This window comes from Papio anubis, chromosome 2 (assembly GCF_008728515.1).
Source record: "Papio anubis isolate 15944 chromosome 2, Panubis1.0, whole genome shotgun sequence".
Lineage (NCBI taxonomy): Eukaryota > Metazoa > Chordata > Mammalia > Primates > Cercopithecidae > Papio > Papio anubis.
In genome coordinates, this window is record NC_044977.1 from 71,641,097 (window position 1) to 71,663,262 (window position 22,166).

Genomic DNA, 22,166 nt, shown 5'->3' on the forward strand with positions numbered 1-22,166 from the left:
CTCCACTCTAACTCATTCTATTCTATGAGGCCAGTATCATTCTGATACCAAAACCTGGCAGGGACATAACAAAAATAGAAAACTTCAGGTCAATATCCCTCATGAACATGGATCCAAAAATCCTCAACACAACACTAGCAAACCAAATCCAGCAGCACATCAAAAAGCTAATCAAACACAATCAAGTAGGTTTTATTACTGGGATGCAAGTTTGGCTCAGCATGTGTAAATCAATAAATGTGATTCATCACATAAACAGAACTAAAACCAAAATCATATGATCATCTCAATAGACACAAGAAGGGCTTTTTGATAAAATTCAACATCCCTTCTTGTTAAAAATCCTCAACAAATTAGGCATCGAAGGAAACTACTTCGAAATAATGAGTCTTCTATTATAAATCCACAGTCAAGAGCATACTGAATGGGCAAAAACTAGAAGCATTCTCCTTGAGAACTGTAACAAGACAAGGATGCCTGTTCTCACCACTCCTGTTCAACACAGTACTGGAAATCCCAGTCAGAGCAATCAAGCAAGAGAAAGAAATAAAAGGCATCAAAATAGGAAGAACGGAAGCCAAATTACATCTCTTCATGAACAATATGATTTTATACCTAGAAAACCACATAAGCAGAGACCCAAAGCAGAGACTTTCAAAAGTCGGAATGGAAAAAAAAAAATAAAAAATATAATATATTGCTTTTATCTGTAGTCACCATAATTTAAAAAAAATCTCTAACTTACAAAAAAGAAAATTAACCTGAAAGGAATGCTAGTCTTCAGATAGGTGGAAGATTTGTAGGAGGTAATTCTTTAAGTTGTTTGTGATTATCTTTGACAGCTGGAATAATAAACCAAAATAGTGCTAATGTGCAATATAGAGGTAGCAATTGTGTCTTAGCTCTATATTACATACCAGTCTGCAACTTTGTTTTGGTCAATAGAAAAGAACCAGATGATCATTGTGATTTATTAAATGTGTATTCTTAATTAAGATGAAAGAACTGATGCATTAATATTATCTGCTGGCTGGAAAAAAAATCCAGTGAAAGATAAACCCTTCAGATTCTGATAAAATGCTTTGGGGCAGGGACTTATGAAAAGCTAGTTCTTTTCCAATGTAGAGAAGTCGGGAGAGATACCTTAAATTCTAAGCCCTGGAATAGATTGTGGCTGCATCTCTGGCTTTACAACCAGCCATTAGAGTAGGGCCCTAAGAACCAATGATACACCTTTGGCTTTACCTTGGATGGAAAATATAGGGAACCAAGTCAATGGTTCAGAAAGTGCCATTAATGTAGCATTATCCATAAGTCAAACCACTCCCCAGGGGAAGGAACTCCAGAGTGAGAGCCTTGTCTATCTTGAATGTGTTCTATCTTGGGGTCATGGTAAGAGGGGAGAGAAAAGGCTGAGATATGTACACATCCATATGTCCCTTAAATAGGCTTTTATGAATATTTGGATTAGAGAATGTTTAAATCTGGTCAATCAAATGGGTGGCTAAAGAGAACTCAAATATACTGTAAACCAAATAATTCTGAAATAATTTAAATGAGGGTGCTATGGTTTAAATGTGTACCTCAAATTTGATGTGTTGAAAACATAATCCTGGCCGAGCATGGTGGCTCACACCTGTAATCCCAGCACTTTGGAAGGCCAAGGCAGGCAGATCACCTGAGGTCAGGAGTTCAAGACCAGCCTGCCCAACATGGCAAAACCCCATCTCTACTAAAAATACAAAAAATTAGCTGAGCATGGTGGTGGGCACCTGTAATCCCAGCTACTCAGGAGGAAGGAGAATCCCAGCTACTGAGGAATGAGAATCGCTTGAACCCGGGAGGCAGAGGTTGCAGTGAGCCGAGATCCGTGAAATTCTGCCTCAACAAAAAAAAAAAAAAAAAAAAAAAAGAAAGAAAAAAGAAAACATAATCCCCACACTCATATGTTGATTGGTTGTGGAGTCTTTTAGAGGTAATTAGGACTAGACAAAGGCTTTAGGTTAGGGCTGTCATGATAGGACTGTTGACTTTATAAAAAGAGGTCACTTAAACTGACCTGCACTCACTTGCTTTCTCACCATGTGATGCCCTATGCCATGTTATGACGCAGCAAGAAGGCCCTCACAGATGCTAGTGCCATGCTTTTGGATTTCCCAGTCTCCAGAATCATGAGTCAAATAAATTTCTGTTCATTATAAATTACCCAGTCTCAAGTATTCTGTCATAGCAACAGAAAATGACTAAGACAGAAAATTGTTACTAAGAAGTATGGTTGTTGGTATAGCAGATACTTGAAAATGTAGAAGTAGCTTGGGAACTAGGTAATTGGTAGAGGCTGAAAGACTTTGGAAGAACAAGCTAGAAAAAGCCTGAATTTTCATAAACAGAATGTTCAGAGTGATTCTGGTGAGGACTCAGAAGGATAGACTTGGAAAAGTCTGAAACTTCTTAGAGATTACTTAATTTGTGTGACCAGAATGTTGATAGAAATATGAACAGTAAAGGCCATTTTGATGAATTCTTAGATGGAAATGAAGATCAAGACATTGGAAACTGGACTAAAGGCCATCCTTGTTATTCTGTTGTAAAGAACTTAGCTGCACTGTGTCCATGCCCTAGGGCTTTATGGAAGGCAGAATTTAACAATGAGGAATAAGAATATTTGGTGGAAGAAATATCTAGGCAGGAAAACATTCAGGCTGCTGCATGGCTACTTTTAACTGCTTATAGTAAAAGAAGGAGATTAGTATTGACGGAGCAAAGTTAGAGGCTATTCATCAGGACAATGGAACATCAATACATGATATGGAATTCAGAGAAATGCTCTTTTCCTAGAAGCAGATGAGGCAATTTTGTATTATAAAACTGAATAATAGGTGTAAGAGTCAGGAGGCCTGGATTATAGTTCCTGATATACTACTCTGGGCACATCACTTAACTACACTGAGCCTCAATTTCCTCATCTGTAAACAAAATCAATTGTATTTTCCCTGCCTACTTTGGAGGGTAATTCTTAAAATCATATAAGGACACATATGTCTGATCATTATATAAGCATAGCTTAAAAACAAGTTTTTAAAAAATAAAAAAAAAAAAACCTCAGAGCTTTTGTTTAAACAATCTTAATCCCATAAACCCCAGTATGGACTGACCAATCAGCCTAGCAGACAACTGGGATAGTGTGGGCAGAGGATATTTAAGTCTATCAGAAATCAGATTTCTTTTGAAACAAGTCATTGTCTTATTTCTGAAGTTGCCCATATGCTAGTAATACCACGAGATTAAAATTCACAAAAGTTCTCTTTTTTTTTTTCTTTTTTTTCCAGGATTTAAATATTTCACAGTTGAATTTGAGGAAAAACAACTCCGTGTTCAATGTTTGTACTACTCCTTAAGGCTCCAAGTCAGCATTTAAGATACTGACTCAAAAACCTTAATAGAAGATGAAACTATGCTAATTAGGACAACGGAAATTTACGTATCTATGTGGAAGGATTCTTTGTGTGTGTGTGTGCGTATTGGTGGGAATCTCTACTGGGTAGCTCCTCACTGTAGTGGGAGAAAAAATACATTAAAAATAATAAAGAGGCCGGGTGCAGTGGCTCACGCCTGTAATCCCAGCACTTTGGAAGACTGAGGCAGTTGGATCATGAGGTCAGGAGATCAAGACCATCCTGGCCATGGTGAAACCCCATCTCTACTAAAAATACAAAAATTAGCTGGCATGGTGGCGTGCACCTGTAGTCCCAGATACTCGAGAGACTGAGGCAAGAGAATCACTTGAACCTGGGAAGCAGAGGTTGCAGTGAGCCAAGATTGTGCCATTGCATTCCAGCCTGGCGACAGAGCAAGACTGCATCTCACACACACATAAAAATAATAGCAGCAGTAATAATAATAATGATAACAATAATAATAATGGATGCTACTTTATGAAAATATATTTAAAAGACACTATTTTCTCCTCTGCTTGGGGAACAGAGTTAAAGCTCTTCTGAGGACTCTGAAAAATTTCTCAGAGGTCTGAAGTCAACAGACACTCTCCTAGAGCCTCAGTCTCACATGTAATTCTTCTTTTCCATGCACACATGCCTCTCTGAAATGCCCTTTGAGACTCATTTTCCCTTTTAAGCCTGCCTGCATGAGGCTGCATTTCATACAGAAATTGTCACCTCTCTTTATCACTCTGTTACTCTTCCCAAGAAAAAGGGAATACTAATATTATTGGTCAGATTCTGGAATACTTTACAGAAAATTTACTATTGTATGTGGTCTCTGTGAATTAAGAGGTTATACATATGGTATTGAGGTATAGCATTGAAACTCTTGAAGTTCAATGTTAAAATAGACTTTGAATGAATAAAATAAAACAGATTCTAAATCTACAGTTCTTTCCCTAATATTCATCTCAAGTCTTCAAAACTAGATTCCATGTAATAGTCAGACAATGGCAAGGTGAATTTTCTTGTTTTTCTTTTCCTCCCAGATAACTAAGTTTTATTTTCTCTGTCATTCGTATCTTCAGCCCAGAAACCCAGTTCCAGACCACTGTAAGCAAGGCTATAGGTATAGACAAAATAAACTTTTTTCTTGTCTAGGAATTTATATTGTTGTTTTTATTATAGGTTACCAAAGAGTTTATTCTTCGATCTTTTGACATATTAAAAGTTAAACTTTTTCAGTTCTCTACCTCCAGCCATTCTGTCTTAGGAATGGTGGCTATTTACAGTTTTTGGCTGAAATTAGTGAGAGCAAGTTTGTTACTTGTTATCACTTTGGAGTTTATGAAATTCTTTTGAAAGTCTTCCTCTCTGAGTCAGTCAGGACCTGGGACTTTGCTTGACTCTCATGACATGGGGTATACCACATGGGAAGATAAAATACCTTAAAGTTCTGCCATTATCATTGTCTCTTTCTAAAGGATACTGACTAGGAGGCAGAGGGTGGTGCATAGGATTCATTAGACGTAACAGTTGACTGTACCTCTCACTCCGCTCCTCTCTCTTCTTTATCTTGCTTCCAAAATAAACGTGCATACAATCACTGAGGGGTTTTGTTAAAATAGAGATTCTGACTCAGTAGGTTTGGAAGCCACAGATTCTGCATTTCTAACAAGTTCTCAGGTGATACAGATGTTGCTGGTCCATGGCCTACACCCAAAGACAGACCTATGGGAGGACACTTCAGCTCAGCTTGCCAGAGAGTGCCATCCTCCAGTAGTGTAGCAGTCACAAATCTACCTAATAGTCCATTGGTATTTTGATTCCTTCAGCTTCTATCCATTGTATGCACTACTTCCTCAAGCTCCTTTTGCAGAGGGATGATTGGGAAAGCAGGTAGGATCCCCGGTACAAAAACGATACCAATTCCTTCAGGATATTACCACTCTTCCTACCAACAATTCGTTTATATTTCTAGATTTTAGAACTGCAGTAGCGAAGCTATTCTCCAGAGGATAAAGGCTAGTGGCCAGAAAGATGATTACTGGTGGCCAGAAGGTGACTTTTATTACCTTTTCCTCCTTGATTTATGTTTAATTTAAATGTCTTTATCTATCCAGTCTCTATGGATGGCATCATCAGTTAGGCTGCCGATATTTTTCAAGACTTCTGTGAAGGGGCTAGTAAGAGCTTTTCTCAACTAATGATACCTGCAATAAAATAACATTCACCAACACAGCTTTAAACAAGTGGAAACTCAACAAAGCTGTAAAGGCACGTTAGCCTGTTTAACAAGGCAGGCGGGCAGGAAGGTAGAGAACTTTTCTAGTTGGATTGAGGATGCTTACAGCCTCTGTTGATGATCTGTTCCTAGGGATCAGCAATAATATTGAATTGTATTCCTTCATAGGATGATTCTTCTAAAAACACTACTAAACACTCGCGTTTCGTTAGGGACCACATGAGGTATTGTGGGAATAGCAAAGATAAACAAGACAAGCATTGGCTTTCCAGAGATCTAAACATAGGCCAGAACAGACACGTTAATGACTAGATTTTTAAAGGACTCACTGGATGCCATTAAGGTATACATCCAATAAATATTTTTTAAGCCACTACCACATTCCAGGCAAAGTGGTGAAAACAATAGATATAGTCCCTTCTTCCATTGGAGCTCATTAAATAGCCAATTACACAAATAAATATGTGATGACAAATTTATATAACTGTCCTGAAATGTAGATGGGCTGTAAGGAAGAAAAAAGAGAAACCTGGCTGAGAATAGAATTAGAGAGCGCCTCTCTGAGGAAGGGACATTTCTCCTGAGACTCTGAAGGATAAGGAGGAGTTTGCTAAGTAAAGAGATGGGAAGACCAGTACAAAGGAAAGCACAGCATGTGCTAAGGCAGGAAAGAACTTGACACATTCCAGAACTAAAAGCAGACCAGTATGGCCAGATGGTAACGAGGGAGAGAGGGAGTGGAACAAGATGAGGCTGGACAAGCAGGCAAAGAAGCTCACGTTGAAGCACCCTGCAGGACCAGACTCAGCATTTTCTTCCAAATGCAGTGGGAAACCATGAACACAATTTGCATTTTGAGAAGTTGACTATGGCTGCAGACAGGAAAGAGGCAAAAATCTTAGCTGATGGACCAACTGGAGCCGTCAGTTGGGTCATGTTCATTATGTTCTGAGTTCAGGGACAAATTGCTGGCCAGTAAGGTGCCAGCTACCACCAATGCTGGTGCCATTGCCCCATGTGAAGTCTCTGTGCCCAGAACACCATGCTGGGGCCAGAGAAGACTCCCTTCGTCCAGGCATTATGCATCACCATTAAAATCTCCAGGGGCATCGTTGAAATCCTAAGGGATGTGCAGCTCATTGAGACTGGAGACAAAGTGGGAGCCAGTGAAGCCATACTGCTGAACATCTCTCGCTATTCCTTGGGTGGATCATCAAGCAAGTGTCTGACAATGGCAGCATCTACATCCCTGAAGTGCTTGACATCACAGGGGACACTCTGCATCCTCACTTCCAGGGTGTCTGCATGGTGCCTGTGTTTGCAGATTGGTTACCCAGCTGTTGCATCAGTACCCCGTTTTATCACCAATGGGTACAAAGACCTTCTTGGCTGATCCATCTGCCTTGTGGCTGCTGCCCCTGTGACCTCCACTATCACTGCTGCTCCTACTGTGGCCACAGCCACAGCCAAGTTTGAACCAAGGAGGAATTGAGAGTTGGACAAGGATATGGAGTTTGGTCTCATTGATCACCAAAAAGCAACAAACTTAGCCAGCTTTTTTTTTTTTTTCTCAAAACCAGTAAATAAAGACTTATCTTAAAAAAATAAAAAGAAGTTTCAACACTGACTAAAGTGCCTGAGGTCAACATAGAGACAAATTTAGTCAGTATGTTTCTCTTATATTCTAAGGTGCCCTGAGGGGATGTACTTGAAGAAGAAATTTTGGAGCATGTACTTCAGAGAAGAAAGAGGATTTCAGAGATGACCTAAAAACATACAATAAGTTAATCTTAAAGTATCCTTTTGTGTAAGACAATACACTAAGTCTTGTGGGACTTGAGTTCCCATTCCCATTTCACTATGTGTACACGTGTATACACAGTACACATGTGTAAACTTGGGCCGAATGCTTATTTTTCTCATATATAAAGTAAAAACATTGATGCGGCCTCTAAAGCTCCTTTCAGCTATATGCTTATTTTGTGGAGATGAACATGGGATTTGAATCAGAGGAACTGGGTCTTCGGCTCACTCCTGTGACCTTGGCCGAGTCACTTGATCTTGCTGAAACCAAGTTCCTCATTTAAAAATAGGGAAATGATGTTATCTAGAATTGCAGACCCAACATTGAACACAACGCCTGGCACTTTGTAGGAAGTATTTTGTAATGAATGAATACTTTTCTACCTTGTGAAGATTAAATGAGATCTGATGTAAGTTTGGAAACTATATAGCTCTGTTTCAATACTCACTATGAACTCAAATTTACGTTATTAAAATCTTTACTGTGTTCTGGGCTGAGCATGGCTCTTTATCCAGTATTATTTGTTCAAATGAGGGTACGTCTTCAAATTTCTTGGCACATATTAAAACAGCAGTAAGTGAGGCTTCATAAAAATGAGAGGGTATACCATTTAATGAGCTATTAAACTTCCCACCAGAAAGCCAGAAACTCAGAAGGAGTCCAAAATAGCAACTGCTACATAACCAGCCAAATAATCAGCTACATTTATGAGCCAGCAATCCATTCTTAACATGCCTACAAGATAGACAGGAGAAATAAAATAAAATAAAAAAGCCGGCTTTAGCTCAGACTTCCCTGTAAGGTAACTTTATCGATCGTCTTTAACACTTACAATTTCCAGGCAACAGTTTCTTAATATGGACTTGCAGGTTTCATATGAGAATGGCAAGCAAAGTATAAAAAGTTGCCTCTGCAGAAGGGTCAACTTTTTACACTTTAAACTATTTCACCTTTTGTTGGAATTTCTTGAAATGATGGCTTGAGTTTAAGCTGTCAATGTTATTTAAATGCCAGAGTGGTTGTTCATCCTCGCCCTCACCCCACAGTACTCCATTCTAGTTTTTTGACTGCTGCTTTCCTATTCTTAAGAGTTGCAGGGGGTACCAGCTGCGGTTCAGTTTGGCTTTGAAGTTCAGCAGACTTCCCCTGTTCCCCATGAATGATTTCTCTCATTGAGAGTTACTTTGAGCTTGAGGTAGAATTTAATGTTCTCAGAAGACTAAAAAAAAATTCCCTTAGGTGTGTGATACGAAGAAAGAACACTGCCTCCTTATTTCTGCTCCAGTTCATCCATCTACAAGGCAGGCCAGTGGGAAGGCTGGAACAAAGTCTAGGCTAAATTAACACTCTGGTTCCAATATTTGCTATTTATATATTGCATGAGGAAACCTGCTGGTGGCCCCGTGGAGTGATCTGAAAAGTAGAGGAGACAAAGATGGCTATGAGTACAAAGGGCATTCTGGACAAGAGCTAATGTTTCCTCAGGGGGAGTATGAACCAGTAAGAACGTTAGGAAGAATATCAGCAAAAGTAGCAGCAATACCAGTAACAATAAGGCAACTACCATTTAATTGAGTGCCTCCCAATGTGTCAGGCATAAAAGGTCCATCATATATATTGACTCTTGCACAGATGAGGAAATGGAGGTAAAGAGAAGGTCAGGGATTTGGCCAAATTTACTTAACTAGAATGATGAGGGACTGAGATTCAAACCCAGGTCCATCTCAGTCTACAGTCTTTTCATTTCATCAAGCTATAGGGTGTCAAGAAGGATCTCAATAACTTTTTGATGGTGGCCTTATTTTTCTGTCCTCCCTGATTTCCAGGACTTACGTGAGGGTAGATGGAGCTTGCTCAGGGCAAATGGAGTGACCATGTTTTGCTAAGAGAGTAAGGGAGCTTGGATTTTTTTTCTTGTTTAAAGCTAAAACGAATCTGAATTGTGATGTGTTGGCAAAAGGAAAGAGGAATGGTACTAAAAGTAGAGAGCATCGCGGGATGTTTGCGAACTAGTAGTAGGTGCATAGGGACCCAGCACTTATATGCCACAAGAGGAAACACCAAGCCCAATGGGGCATTCAGAGCACAGATAAATTATATCTGTTTGGGTGCAAGAGATGGACTCAGAAAAGACTTCATGGAGGAGGTGGCTATGGATCTATACTTCAAAAGGCAGAATTCTAGAAGGCAGAGATGATATTCTAAAAAGCCTAATAGTGGAATTTTAATTAGTTGCATCTCAGACTACAGAGTGATTTTTTTAGGGCAGGAGAAACTTGTATCATTAAAGCAATCTTCTTGGTCAACAAAGAAGGTCAGCCTTAGCAGTTTGCTACAGTAGATATCATAACACTCTAGTAGAAAGAGACTTGAACCTGGAGTAGAAGACCTGGTTTCACATTCTAATTCTGGCACTGAGGTGAGACTTAACCACTCTGAGACTTAATCCATCAACTACAAAATTCTGATAACTTCTACCCTGCCTTTCTCCCAGCTTCTGAAAAAGTTTGAAGTAGATGACAGTGTTGTAAATGTGAGAAATTATCATTTCATTTGGAAAGTTTACCCCTCCATTCTGGGGACAGGGTTTCCCACTGGAAATTTTTTGAGTTCCATTGGCTAACCAATTTGCTGTAGGCAATTTAACTGTCTAAGTTAAATCTCTCATGACATCTCTCATGGTGTTTGAGTTTCGTGAACTAGTAAATGATCAAGATAGAATTTAGACATTCGAATTTCTACATGTCACAATATGTCATAAAAACTCCATCACACTTGTACACGAAGCACACACGCATGTGCATGCACACATACACACACACACACACACACACACCTGCCTTCATTTGTCTTCTAGTTTCAACACCAAAAAAGTAGTAAGAACATAACCTCAGTGAAAATTCAGCTTTTTAAAATGGAATAAATATGGCTTTAAGAGAAATTTAATTCATTGTGCATCTGCCACAGAAGGTGAAAGCATAATACTGTGATGGCATAAGATCACATGGGACCTAATTTCCCTCCCACAGATACTTGCTAGGGACAGGTTGTTTTTTAACTAATTTATTTATTTTAGTTGTCCTTCCACAGACTAGAGGATATAATTTCTTGGTATGGTTATTCTGTAGGCTGAGGCAAAGTTTAAGTCTCTCATGATATATCTTTCATGTGTCTACCTTCCTAGCCCGCAGCATAGTATCTGAGATGGAGCACTGAGGACAATGTAGGAGTATTAGAAATATAGAGGAGAATTATTTTGCTTATTATTTGAAGTTGTTCTGGGGTTAGCAGGTAAAGTATTGATGAGTGGATAAAGACAATATTATGTATATATATAATACACACATATATATACATAATACATATATATATATAATGTATACATATATACACACATACCATGGAATACTCCTCAGCCATAATGAAGAATAAAATAAAGTCTTTAGTAGCAATTTGGATGGAGCTACAGGCCATTCTTCTAAGTGAAATAACTCTGGAATGGAAAACTAAATACCGCATGTTCTCACTTATAAGTGGGAGCTAAGCTATGGGTATGCAAAGGCATACAGAGTGATATAATGGACTTTGGAGATTCAGAAGATGGGAGGGTGGGAGAGGAGTGAAGGATAATAAAACTACATACTGGGTACAATGTATCTAGTCAAGTGATAGGTGCACGCAAATTTTAGGCTAAAATGTAACCAAAAACTACTTGTACCCCTACAACTATTGAAAACGAGTTTAAAAAAATTAATTATGGTAAAGATGGCCATGAACACATTTAATCTACAAACTGAATTTAGACCTAAGCTTTTCCCAGACCTGTTCTCTGCAGTCAGATCCTACTCTATCAAATCCTCAAACAGGTTAAAGTTAGAGGTCTTAATAGAAAAATGGTACAAACTCTGAGCACATGGAGAATGTTTGGAGCTTTCACATATGTCTGACTCACTGCTAGGGATTTTCTAATTATGTTAAATGCAGAAGAGTTTGAAAGTCCAGGTATCTGCATAGAGACCCTGCTTTTGTTTCATCCTTTGGGGTTTCTTAAACTCGGATAAGCATACATTTGCAAAGCTGTAAACACAAAATCATGACTCTGAACTTTGAGGATAATTTGCAAGCTCTTCAAGGGTGTTTTTGATCAGTCATAACTTTTACCTTACACACTGACTCTAACACCTGTCTTTTGTCTTCCAACCAAATGAAGTGTCTGCACTAAGAATCATTGAGCTAAACAGTCCAGGACTTGAAATTTTGCTGGCAAGTAGAAGAACTGTTGATACTATGTTAGGTGACCCAGTGAGTTCAGGAGGAGAGTACTGAGATACAACCAAAGAGTTTACACAGAAACTGAAAAAGAACCTCTAGTTTGTGTTTGTCACAGTGCATTGGTTAGCAATAGCCACAATAATGCCATGTAACAAATTACCCCTAAGCTTAGTGGCCTCAAATAACCACCACTTGTTATCATGCACTTGGGTCAGTTACTTCACTGATGTAGGCTGTGATCACCTGAGCAGCTCTGCTTCTATCTGTGGGTCAGCTGGGCTTGGCTCTAGCCTTTTGGTTGGGCTCAGAACATTCTGTTGTTCAAGCTGAAAGGGCAGAAGCTACCTTGAGCATGCCCTTTTGATGCAAGAGGGCAAGCCCAACCCTGAAAGCACAATTCAACTGTATACTCATATCATGTTCACTAACAACCCACTGTTAAAACAGGTTATGTGTCCAAACACACAGTCAAGGGCTGGAAAATATATCACAACTACCAGAAGGCCATGGAAGAGGTGTGTACATATAATTCCACTGCAGAGGGCTAAGGAAATTGGAATCAATAGTTTATGCTATTCTGGGGAGGAAGTCCAGATACACCATGGGAGAGTTTTAGAGGACAAAAGGACAAAACTCTGTTTAGCAAGTTAAGTTCTTTTCCAGGCTGCTAAATAAGCATCCTTTCCCAAGGCAGTGACTTGATGTTTTTTTCTATTAAGCTTTACTTTTGTTGCCAGATCTGGGCTCTAGTGGCCACAGTTGCTTTCTCTAGAGCCAACACATGACACATAGGCAAATGCAGAATAAAGGTTACCCATCAGTATGTGAAAACCTTAACACTTCTTCATTTCTGTGACTGAATTCCTAGCTCCAAAACAGAGTGCTCATAACTTGAGATAAGTTGCTTAACCTCTCTATCTCTCAGTTTCCATATTGATAAAACTGGTTTAAATATGGTATTTACTGAAAAACATATTTGAGGGAATAATCAAGGAAAACGTCCCCAGCCTTGCTAGAAACGTAGACATCCAAATAAAAGAAGCTCAAAGAACACCTCAGAAATTTATTACAAAAAGATCATTGCCTAGGCACATAGTCATCAGGTTATCTAAAGCCAAAACAAAGGACAGAATCTAAAGAGCTATGAGGCAAAAGCACCAGGTAACCTATAAAGGAAAACCTATAAGATTAACAGCAGATGTCTCAGCAGAAACCCTACAAGCTAGAAAGCATTGGGGTCCTATCTTAGCCTCTTTAAACAAAACAATTATCAGCCAAGAATTTTGTATCCAGTGAAACTAAGCTTCCTAAATGAAGGAAAGATACAGTATTTTTCAGATAAACAAATGCTGAGAGAATTTGCCAGTACCATGCCAGCACTACAAGAACTGCTAAAAGAAGCTCTAAATCTTGAAAAAAAATCCTTGAAATACACCAAAATAGAACCTCTTTAAAGCATAAATCTCACAGGACCTATAAAACAAACACACACACACACACAAAAAGATCCTCAAGGTATTCAGGCAACAAGTAGCATAATGAATAGAATAGTACCTCACATCTCAATACTAACATTGAATGTAAATGAACTAAATGTTCCACTTAAAAGATACAAAATGGCAGAATGGATAAAAATTCACCAACTAAGTATCTGCTGTCTTCAAAAGAATCACCTAACACATAAGGACTCACATAAACTTAAAGGGTGGAAAAAGATATTCCATGCAAATGGACACCAAAAAGCAGGCAGAAGTAGCTATTCTTATATAAGACAAAACAAACTTTAAAGCAACATCAGTTAACAAAGACAAAGAGGGACATTATATAACGATAAAAGGACTAGTCCAACAGGAAAATATCACAATACTAAATATATATACACCTAACATCAGAGTTCCCAGATTTATAAAACAGTTACTATTAGACTTAAGAAATGGGATAGACATCAACACAATATTAGTGGGAAACTTCAATATTCCACTGACAACACTAGACAGGTCATAAAGACAAAAACTCAAAGAAAAACAATGGATTTAAACTATACCCTACAACAACTGGACTTAACAGATATTTACAGAACATTCTACCCAACAACTGAAGAGTATACACTCTCTTCATCAGCACATGGAACTTTCTCCAAGATAGACCATATGGTAGGCCACAAAACAAGTCTCAATACATGTAAGAAAACTGAAATCATATCAAGGACTCTCTCAGACCACAGTAGAATAAAATTTGGAATCAACTCCAAAAGGAACTCTCAAAACCATACAAATACATGGAAATTAAATAACACGCTCCTGAATGATTATTAGGAATTAAAAAATTCTTTGAACTGAACAATAACAGTGACACAACTTGTCAAAACCTTTGGGATACAGCAAAGGTGGTGTTAAGAGGAAAGTTCATAAACTTAAATGCCTACATAAAAAAGTCTGAAAGAGCACAAACAGATAATCTAAAGTCAAACCTCAAGGAACTAGAGAAACAAAAACAAACCACATCCAAACCTAGCAGAAGAAAAGACGTAACAAAGATCAGAGCAGAATTAAATGAAACTGAAACAAAAAAAGTACAAAGAATAAATGAAACAAAAACCTTTTTCTTTGAAAAGGTAAACAAAATTGATAGACCATTAGCAAGATTATCCAAGAAAAGAAGAGAGAAGATCCAAATAAGCTCAAATATAAACAAAACAGGAGATATTACAATTGATACCACAGAAATACAAAAGACCATTCGAGTCTACTATGAACACCTTTGCATGCACAAACTAGAAAACCTAGAGGAGATGGATAAATTCCTGGAAATATACACCCCTCTTAGATTAAACCAGGAAGAAATAGGAACTTTGAACAGACAAATAATGTGCAGCAAGATTGAAATGGTAATTTAAAAATTGCCAACCCCTCCCCCCCCAAAAAAAAATCCAGGATCAGATGGATTCACAGCTGAATTCTATCAGACATAGAAAGAAGAATTGGTAGCAATACTATTGACACTATTCCCCAAGATAGAAAAAGAGAAAATTCTCCCAAAATTATTCTATGAAGTCAGTATCACCCTAATCCCCAAAACAGGAAAGAACATAATAAAAAAAGAAAACTGCAGACCAATATCCCTGGTAAATATAGATGCAAAAATCCTCAACAAAATACTAGCAAATTGAATCCAACAGCATATCAAAAAGATAATCCACCATGATCAAGTGGATTTTATACCAGGGATGCAGCAATGATTTAACATACACAAGTCAATAAATGTGATAGACCACATAAACAGAATTAAAAATAAAAATCACATGATCATCTCAATAGATGCAGAAAAAGCATTTGACAAAATTCAGCTCTTTATGGTTAAAACCCTTAGCAAAATCGGCATAAAAGGGACATACCTTGATGTAATAAATGCCATCTATGACAAACCCATAGCCAATATAATACTGAATGGGGAAAAGTTGAAAGCATTCCCCCTAAGAACTGGAACAAGACAAGGATGCCCACTCTTACCTTCTACTGAACATAGTACTGGAAGTCCTAGCTAGAGCAATCAGACAAGAGAAAAAAGTAAAGTGCATCCAAACTGGTATAGAAGAAGTCAAACTGTTGCTGTTTACTGATGATATGATTGTATACCTAGAAAACTCTAAAGAGTCCTCCATAAAGCTCCTAGAACTGATGAATAAATTCAGCAAAATTTCGGAATACAAAATTAATCTACACAAATCAGTAGCTCTGCTCTACACCAACACTGGCCAAATTGAGAATCAAATTAAGAACTCAATTCCTTTTACAATAGCTGCAAAAAAACAAAAACGAACAAACAAACAACAACAAAAAACACCAAAGCCAACAACAAACAAACAAACAAACAAAAAACTTAGAAATATACTTAACCAAGAAGGTGAAAGACCTCTACAAAGAAAACTACAAAACACTACTGAAAGAAAACACAGATGACACAAACAAATGGAAGCACATTCCAGGCTCATGGATGGCTAGAATCAATATTGTGAAAATGACCATATTGATAAAAGCAATCTACAAATTCAATGAAATTCCCATCAAAGTGCCAACATCATTATTCACAGAACTAGAAAACACAATCCTAAAATTCATATGTAACCAGAAAAGAGCCCGCATAGCCAAAGCAAGGCGAAGCAAAAAGAACAAATCTGGAGGCATTACATTACTTGACTTCAACCTATACTATAAACTCATGGTCACCATAACAGCACAGCACTGGCATAAAAATAGGCACATAGAACAATGGAACAGAATAGAGAACACAGAAAGAAAGTCAACTGATCTTTGACAAAGCAAACAAAAACAAAATTAGGGAAAGAATACTCTATTCAACAAATGGTGTTAGGATAATTGGCAAGCCATATGTAGGAAAATGAAACTGGATCCTCATCTGTAACCTTATACAAAAAACAACTCAAGATGGATTAAGGACTTAAATCTAATACCTGAAAGCATAAAAATTCTAGAAGATAGAATCAGAAAAATCCTTCTAGACATAGACCTAGACAAAGACTTCATGACCAAGAACCCGAAAGGAAAATGCAATGAAAACAAAGATAAATAGATGGCACTTAATTAAAGAAAAAAGCTTCTGCACAGCAACAGAAATAATCAGATGAGTAAACAGACAACCTACATAGTAGGAGAAAATCTTTGCAATCTATACATCTGACCAAGGACTAATATACAGAATCTACAAGGAACTCAAACAAATCAGCAAGAAAAAAATAAACAATCCCATAAAAAGGTGGTCTAAGGCTATGAATAGACAATTCTAAACGAAGATATACAAATAGCCAAGAAACATATGAAAAAAAATGCTCAACATCACTAATGATCAGGGAAATGTAAATCAAAGCCACAATGTGATACCACTTTACTCCTGCAAGAATGGCCATTATAAAAAAATTAAAAAAAATAGATGTTGGTGTGGATACAGTGAAAAGGGAACACTTTTACACTACTCGTAGGAATGTAAATTAGTACAAGTATTATGGAAAGCAGTGTGGGGATTCCTTAAAGAACTAAAAATAGAATTGCCATTTATTTGATCCAGCAGTCGCACTACTGGGTATCTACCCAGAGGAGAGTAAGTCATTATACGCAAAAGGCATTTGCATATGCATGTGTATAGCAGCACAATTCACAACTGCAAAAATATGGAATTAGCTCAAATGCCCATTAATCAACCAATGGATAAAGAAATTGAAATAGCCCAAAAGCCCATTAATCAACGAATGGATGAACAAAATACATACTTTTATATGTATGTACTTATATATATACACACATATGCATATGTACATACATATACATATATGTATATATGTATATGTGTATGTATATATGTGTGTGTGTGTGTGTTTATATATATACACACACACCATGGAATATTACTCAGCCACAAAAAGAAATGAAATAATGGCATTCACAGCAACCTGGATGGAATTGGAGACCATTATCCTAAGTGAAGTAACTCAGGAATGGAAATCCAAACATCATGTGTTCTCACTCATAAGTGGGAGCTAAGCTATGAGGATGTAAAGGCATAAGAATAATACAATGGACTCTGGAGACTCAGGGGAAAGGGTGGGGACAGTGAGGGATAAAATACTGCAAATTGGGTACGGCGTATACTGCTTGGGTGATGGGTGCACCAAAATTTCATAAATCACCACTAAAGAACTTATTCATGTGGCCGGGCACGGTGGCTCACACCTGTAATCCCATCACTTTGGGAGGTCAAGGCAGGCAGATCACTTGGGGTCAGGTGTTCAAGACCAGCCTGGCAACATGGTGAAACCCCGTTCCAACTAAAAATACAAAAAATTAGCTAGGCATGGTGGTGCATTCCGATAGTTCCAGCTACTTGGGAGGCTGAAGCATGAGAATTGCTTGAATCCACGAGGCAGAGGTTGCAGTGAGCTGAGATTATGCCACTGCACTCCAGCCTGGGTGACAGAGCAAGACTGTCTCAAAGAACTTATTCAAGTAACCAAACACCAAACACCACCTGTTTCCCAAAAACGTATGGTAATAAAAAAATTTAATTTAAAAAGTTTTGAAAAACTAAAAATAGAAAAATATAAAGAAAGAAGACATTTTCATACAACTATGCAATTTTTTGTGTATTAAGCTAAATGTTATTACAAAAGAGTCAAAAAGTTTAAATCAAACAACCCCATCAAAAAGTGGGCAAAGGATATGAACAGACACTTCTCAAAAGAAGACATTTATGCAGCCAACAGACACAAAATGAAGGAAAAAAATGCTCATCATCATGGATCATCAAAGAAATGCAAATCAAAACCACAATAAGATACCATCTCACACCAGTTAGAATGGCAATCATTAAAAAGTCAGGAAACAACAGATGCTGGAGAGGATGTGGAGAAATAGGAACACTTTTACACTGTTGGTGGGACTGTAAACTAGTTCAACCATTGTGGAAGACAGTGTGGCCATTCCTCAAGGATCTAGAACTAGAAATACCATTTGACCCAGCCATCCCATTACTGGGTATATACCCAATGGATTATAAATCATGTTGCTATAAAGAAACATGCACATGTATGTTTATTGTGGCACTATTCACAATAGCAAAGAGTTGGAACCAACCCAAATGTCCATCAATGATAGACTGGATTAAGAAAACGTGGCACATATACACCTTGGAATACTAAGCAACCATAAAAAGATGAGTTCATGTCCTTTGCAGGGACATGGATGAAGCTGGAAACCATCATTCTCAGCAAACTATCGCAAGGACAGAAAACCAAACACCACATGTTCTCACTCATAGGTGGGAATTGAACAATGAGAACACTTGGACACAGGGTGGGGAACATCACACACTGGGGCCTGTCGTGGGGTGGGGAAAGGGGAGAGGGATAGCATTAGGAGATGTACCTAATGTAAATGACGAGTTAATGGGTGTGGCACACCAACATGGTACATGTATACATATGTAACAAACCTGCACGTTGTGCACATGTACCCTAGAACTTTAAGTATAATAAAAAAAATAAAAAATGAAAAATCAATAAAGGAAAAAAGTTACAAGAAGTTAAGGTTAATTTATTATTGAAAAAATGAAACATTTTTAAAATTAAAATAATGGTATTTATTTCACAGAGTCGTTGAGAACAAATAAGAGAATTCAGGGGAAGCACTGGCTATAATTTCTCAACAAATGCTTTTTTTTTTTTTGCTACAAATATTAGAACAACTCTTAGAAAGTTTAACCAAAGGAGAATGTCCCTGAACACGGTCTCCTCAAGAAGACCGAAGAAGGAATATGTGAATGGTACTTTCAAGTGATATTTTTTGAGAAGGGAGCAAAATGGATATCAAAATACAGGGTCTCAGTTCAGCCCGGCTGCTAGATATCAGCAGCTTCCCATTTCTGCATTGCATTGCTATTTTACATATTGGCCTCATGGTCACTTTAGGGAACATTTGCCGGACGTGCTGTCAGGGATTTCACTGGAAGAACAGAGTGGCATCTGGAAGTACTGTTCATAGGACTTCTCAACTTCATACTTTATTTTGTCAGGTTCTGAGCTGCCATTACAGCTCTAGAATGTGTTCATTAGTTCAAATTTGCAAGAAGTCTCATTTTGGGAGATCTTTCTGTAAGTCACAAACCTGTCTGGACACAATTAGTTAGGACATAGACAGTTCTCAGGAAATATCAGAGTGTCTTTTGACTTTGCATAATTTTGACCAAATGCTAGGCTGGGGATTTTGTGCAATAACAATATCACAGTCTATGTGGTACTATTCCAGGAGCAATTATTGCTGTTTGAAATAAATATCAGGTGTCTGGTGACACTCCTTACTTTAGTTTCTCAAAAGGGATGTCTCAGTTTTACTGGTGTGCCGTGTATCCTTCGAATGTATTTAAATATTGATGTGTACAATTTTTTTTTGTTACAACTGAGGGTACTTATTATTATGATGATTTCTGTCAGGTATCAGGTTCTGCTGAGTGAGGCTCATGAAACCCTGCAGAGCAAAGAAAACGTGCTGACAGGGAGAAGAGGCTAATCATGGTATCAAGTCATCATCAAGGAAAAAAGCCTATGTTTTGTGGACTATTTAAGAACTTTGCCTTATGAGTATTAGAGAGTTTAGTCACGGAAGTAAACTTTTCTAAAAAGGTCTGCATTTGGTTGAAGGACAATCAACAGAGTTTAAAACTATGATTATTTTGGTAGACACTGTGATGTATTATCCTCTTGTAATAGAATTGTACTGTAATTATTAGGCTTGTTTATTGTTTTCAATCTCTTCATTGCTTTCACATATGGTCAACATTTCTGGTATTTTAGATGTTGAGAACCACTAATTTAGCATCATAAAACCTTATCCTTCACATGCTGTGGGGAGATAAGGTCAGTATTTATCAAATGAATGAGAATCTAGGATTATGTGCTCATTCCAGGTTCTTAGGAGGGTTTAGAGATTCAAGGAAGCACAAAAATATCTGAGAAATAGCAAACTGGGAACATCCTCATATTAAAAAGTTGTGGGGTCAGGGCACGGTGGCTCACACCTGTAATCCCAGCACTTTGGGAGGCCCATGTGGGCAGATCACCTGAGGTCAGGAGTTCAAGACCAGCCTGGCCAATATGGCGAAACCTCGTGTCTACTAAAAATACAAAAATTAGCTGGGCATGGGTGCCTGTACTCCCAGTTACTTGGGAGGTAGAGGTAGAAGGATCCATTGAACCTGGGAGGTGGAGGTGACAGTGAGCCGAGATTGAGTCATTGCACTCCAGCCTGGGCAACAGAGTATGACTCCGTCTCAAAATAAATAAATAAATAGAATAAAATGTTTTGGGGGCATTACAGGAGTTAATAAAAAATTTTATATGGATAGAGCAGGTAAAATTGTCCTCTCTAAAGCTTTTTCTTTTAATAAAAAGCACCCTCGAAAACATTTCTTTTCTAACAGAAAGCGGCTTGAAAAACTAGACCTGCAAGCCCGATATGCAAATACTGGTGGCTAAAAGCCTGGTCCACCCAATATGGGGGTTCCCACCACTTTTTCTTTGTTGCCACTAGCGGACAACATCGTGGCCACCAGCCAGGTAGAGGCCAAGTGTGCAGGACAACATGGCGGCCAGCCAGGTGGCTGCATTTGCATGTTAAAAGGCTAGGGTGGGAGAGCCAGTTTGTTCGCAGGCTACGTGAATGACACGCCTGGTCAAACCAATCCTCTGGGCCCTATGCAAATCAGACACCATGTCCTCTAGCCTCCCAACAGAACCTACTGATTTCCGCCGCATGTGGGGTTTTCCGTTAGGAGATCTCCTCCCTCTATATGGGGGAGCTGTTTTCTTCTTTCTTTCCTATTAAACTTTCCACTCCTTAAACCATTCCACTTGTGTCCATGTTGCTAATTTTCTTGGGATGAGACCAAGGACCCTGGGTGTTTCTCCAGACAATGGAGCCAGATTGGGGGAGTGATGATAACACATAAAATGCTCTAAAATAATAAAAAATAATATGCAGCTAACAAAAGAAGATGAAAAAACTGCTGCATGCTGGACTTTGAAGGGACAGAACACCAATGGTTGAACACACATCTGTTGAATAGACAAACGTGAAAAAAAAAAAAAGAATGAGTCAATGAATAACCTTACCATATATTGTGGATTTACTATGTGTCACACATGTATATGACCTGATTTAAGGAGGCAGGTATTTTCATGCCCATTTGGCCACTGTGAGTTATAAAGCTAGAAATTAAATAACTTGCCCAGGGTGAGCTACTAAATGGTAGAGCTGAGATTTAGACTGAGAACTATCTAATCACCATAATTCAATTCTCTAAAGTGATATTTTAGACAAAAAGTTATAGATCTATTCACTACAGATTAGCCAAAATATAACCTTTAAGAAAGTTAAACCAGGTCATATCCTTCTACTAAAGCCTTGTGATAATTTCCCATCACTCAGAAAATAAAACCTCAACTCCTGACCTGGACCGACCAAGAATATCCCACAGAATCTTGCCCTGTCTACTCCTTAGTCCTCATTTTTTTACGCTGGACTCTCTGTTTTTCCAACCAACCACATTTATTTCTGCTTCAGAGGCTTACATTTGCTGTTCCATCTGTCCGGAATATTCTTCCCCCAAGTCTTTTCAGATCTCTGTACAAATATCACCTCTTGGAAAGATATTCAGTGGTTACCCTGTCTAATTGTATGCCCTATTTCCATACTTCCTTCACTGCTGTATTCACTCTCTGAAATTAGGTGTTTTTGTTTACTTGTTTCTTGTGTCTGAGCTCCAGTAGCAGGTGAGTTCTAAAGATTAACTAGAACTCTAAAGGTGAGATCTAAAGATAATCCCTCAGGATTATCACAGT

At 38.1% G+C, this 22,166-nt stretch overlaps 1 pseudogene; it reads left to right on the forward strand.

Moving 5' to 3' along the window:
* The first annotated feature begins 4,402 nt into the window (after positions 1–4,402).
* LOC110742551 lies at positions 4,403–7,192 on the forward strand (annotated as a pseudogene).
* Positions 7,193–22,166: the final 14,974 nt, after the last annotated feature.